This window comes from Nilaparvata lugens, chromosome 6, assembly GCF_014356525.2.
Source record: "Nilaparvata lugens isolate BPH chromosome 6, ASM1435652v1, whole genome shotgun sequence".
Lineage (NCBI taxonomy): Eukaryota > Metazoa > Arthropoda > Insecta > Hemiptera > Delphacidae > Nilaparvata > Nilaparvata lugens.
Genome location: NC_052509.1, coordinates 66,800,796 through 66,805,202, shown reverse-complemented (window position 1 = coordinate 66,805,202; position 4,407 = coordinate 66,800,796).

The window sequence follows — 4,407 nt, the reverse complement described above, 5'->3', positions numbered from 1 at the left end:
GCAAAAAAACCCGTCTGAACTGTCTAATATAGGCTACTATTATATCCTCAAATTTGGAAAACAAATTCAATGGGTGATTGAAAATGGAATAAAAAATGATTCATTGAACTGAATAATGCCGAAGAAATTATAAAATTCTTGATCTAGAAACATTAATCTTAAAATGGTTGAGAAATATTTTTATCAGATGGAAAGATTATCACGAAACTGGATAAACCATCATATGGGATAAAATTCAAACGTGAACTAGGTTTATCAATATAAATGAGTTTTTACTTTCCTTGCCCTATCACCATAGGTAGGGAAAGTATTGCCTCCCGAAAAAAATTAAGGTAGCCTACCTCAATTTCCAAATACGTTTCTAAGTCCACTGAGTCCAAAAAAGTGGTTTTTGGGTATTTGCCTGTATATATGTGTGTGTGTGTGTGTGTGTGTGTGTGTGTGTGTATGAGTGTATGTGTGAATTTGTACACGATATCTCATCTCCCAATCAACGGAATGACTTGAAATTTGGAACTCAAGATCCTTACAATATAAGGATCCGAAACTAACAATTTCTATCAAATTCAATTCAAGATGGCGGCTAAAATGGCGAAAATGTTGTCAAAACAGGGTTTTTCGTGATTTTCTCGAAAACGGCTCCAGCGATTTCGATCAAATTCATACCTAAAATAGTTATTGATAAGCTATATCGACTGCCATAAGTCTCATATCTGTAGAAATTCCAGGAGCCTCGCCCCATCTATGCAAAGTTTGATTTTAGATTCCCAATCATCAGGCTTCAGATACAATTTGAACATAAAATTACAAGTGGAAAAGATTGAGCAAGAAAATCTCTACAATTAATGTTAAGTAAAATTTCCATCTAAAATTAAAAATAAGCTCGAAATTCAAGAAAATGTTTTTATTTCAATTGCAAACTGTTGGCAACTGTTGATTCTATTAGATCATTCACTATGGAGAGATAGCAGACTTCGTGTGTCTCCATTGTTATTGTCCTGTCACCAGCTGGCTTGGATATTTGAATAGTAGACTTGAGATGCGCGTGAACACTAGCGTCAGGTGATAAATTTTCATAACGGCAAGGAAAGTTGTGTGAGTGCACCACACCAGATTTTTGATCTTGGAGACAGTTTTTAAGAGTAAATTATGATTCAACTGCGAATTGTGATTCAACTAAATCAACTAGAACAGGTGACATCAGATACTTGTGGATGAGAAAACTGCGTGAGGTCTACTGTTCACAGAACAACTAGTGTTATAACATGGATCCCACTATAGAGCTCAACGAACGGTTTGGCAAAATTGATCGCGACGCATGAGAATTGATATGGAATATCTCCGACAAACGGTTCCAGTGGAGTTGGCTGCTAGTGCCATTCTCCTGTCCTTGGCAGTGACAAGGAAGAGAATCGGCAACGCTTTTCCCCTACCTTTCTCCACTGCCATTATAACGTAAACCACACTATAGTGTAATACCTGAACCGTGTTCGACAGAAGCCCTACCTAATACTCGGATATACGCCACCTCGCTAACGTATACCTACTCACATCTATCTACTTCTTCCCTCATCCGTAATTCCCTCATCCCTTCCCTCATCCCTTCACTCATCCCTAACCTCATCCCTTCCCCCATCACCCTCCCTTCTGTCATAACCTCCACATACCGAAATCACCTCCCCTTCTACCCACAAATATAGGGCCAATCGCAGTGTGATATCCACAGCTGAGATAGCTTATCACTCTCAGCACACCTCCAGGGAATCGAGTTTCTAGGTGAACGGGTGGAGACTGCAGGAAATTATATCCCGAAGATTTCTCGAGTCACTCACTTCAGGACGCTGTATGTAGGAAGGAAATTTAGTAGTCACCCTCCATCTTTCCCTTTCCACCTCTTAGAAAGTGGGGTATTTAGAGAGGAAAAATGTTGGGAAAGAGACTCCACATTGACTGTGATATGTGGAATGAAAAACTGAGAGAGAGAACTCACATTGAGTGATTGAAATTGATGGGTCACCCCCCATTTCTCCCTTTCCACCTTCAAGGAAGGTGGGTATTTAGAGAGGAAAAATGTTGGGAAAGAGACTCCACATTGACTGTGATATGTGGAATGAAAAGCTGGGAGAGAGAACTCACATTGAGTGATTGATTGACTGATTAGGGGAAGATTGGAAATTCATGGAATCTGGGCTATTTATTGTTATTTATAAAATAGAATTATTCAAATTCAAATTCAAATTTATTCACACTCATAAATACATATACAGAAACCAAATAGAGTCCAGCTTGACAAATACAACAATAATCCATCTAGAATATAATAATAGATTGTAAGTAATAGTATATAATATGATAATATATAATATAATAATTATGTGAACAATAACTGCTCACAAAGTGCTTCATGAAGCACTTGTCCTTGAGCAGGAGTTGAGGTTTAATCGGATATAGGAGGAGAAAAAAGCCTACACACACACACAACACACACACACACACACACACACACAACACACACACACACACACACACACACACACACTCACATTCAATCACCATCATCAAGTAATTTTATTGATTTATTGTAGCATTTCCTCTCTTAAAATATACTTATATTATGAAATGTAGTTCAAACTGCGAAAAAGTGGGAGGAAGAATCACCAGTATAATTTTTTTCAACATAATTCATGACAAGAGAGGGGAAAAAATGAAAAATAAAAGATGAGACATAACAGTGATAAATAAAACAATGTTTGCAGAGTTCAATTATAGTATTTATTATTTGTGTGCCGGGCTTAACTCTCTGCTGAATGATCTTATCAAGAAATTGACCGACATATTAAGAAAAGGGAAATCTGGGAGAAAACTCCTCATTGACTGACTGAATAATATCAAGGAAGGAATGAAAACTGGGAGGGAGATCTCACCTTGAATGAGATATTCAATTTCTCTCTCACCAAGTAAAGTGTGTGGAATAACGTGAGTGTATGAGTGGAGTGTGTTTGAAAATCTGAGTGAGGAAAAGTGTTTTTGAGATCTCACTGAGAAAACAGGACCAATTCAGTGACTTGATCAAATTTCAGTAGCAGTTTCTTCTGATACCCAATTCTCCTCTCGCTTTTCCACTCTGCAGTATGCGTGACTGATTTTCCCGCTTTTCATTCTCGATGATTCACATAATATATTTCTTCGGTTCATTTGACATGAAGGTGGAAAGCTATGGCTGATTGCGGATGTGGATATTTTGGAAGTCGAACCGTTAATATTACATTAATAAACCTGTATAAGGAACCGTCCATAGAAGGCATTGACAAGACAGAGGATCAGCAACGTTGTTCTCCTATCTTTCTCCACTGACATCATAACGAGGACTTCACTATAGTGACTTACATTTTTAGTGAATTTTTCTACTGGGCGAAAGTAAAATTTTCTGTACTCTACTCTCCAACGTATCCCTCTAATACTGGAGAGAATTATTTACTGGTATTCCATTTTGACGGACCACTTCAGAGGTTCTTAGTGAAGCTTGGGAGGATCCGCTCATCGTTGCCATGGTAACAAGCTGTTTAGAAGATAAGAGAATTAACCAGCGGTACAAAGTGACGGCATCCCAATCATTATAAGTGCACTGATAAGCGTCAGTGCACTCAAGCTTTTTTTGGGGGAAAATGTCAGCTGAAAATTCGAATAGCATCAAATTCCCGCGTGGAAGTTTCTTCTTTCGTTTTGTAAAATTCATTTAAAACTATGAAAATATTGTTGTTGTTGTTCTTCTTCTCCTCCTCCAGCTTTTTCTGTTTCTTTTTCTCCTTCTTCTTCTTCTCCTCCTTTCTCTACTTCTTCTTCTTCTCCTTTTCATTCTTCTTCTTCTTCTTCTCCTTCTTCTTCTTCTTCTTCTTCTTCTTCTTCTTCTTCTTCTTCTTCTTCTTCTTCTTCTTCTTCTTCTTCTTCTTCTTCTTCTTCTTCTTCTTCTTCTTCTTCTTCTTCTTCTTCTTCTTCTTCTTCTTCTTCTTCTTCTTCTTCTTCTTCTCTTCTTCTTCTTTTCGTTATATATTATACCATTATAATATACATGGTATAGCCAGAGAGTATTAATAAAATAGATAATATTAGCATTAAGTAGGGGTTGTGTATGCAACCCGCATCACATTATGAGTATGTTCTAAAGTATAAGGAAGGGGTCGTGTATGGAACCCGCACTATATATTATGATTAGAATGCCTTTGCTGAGGTACATGGATAGCAACTGTTATCTATATGTATATAAAAGCGAAATGGCACTCACTGACTGATTGACTGACTGACTCACTCACTCACTCACTCACTCACTCGCATAACTAAGAATCTACCGGACCAAAAACGTTCAAATTTGGTAGGTATGTTCAGTTGGCCCTTTAGAGGCGCACTAAG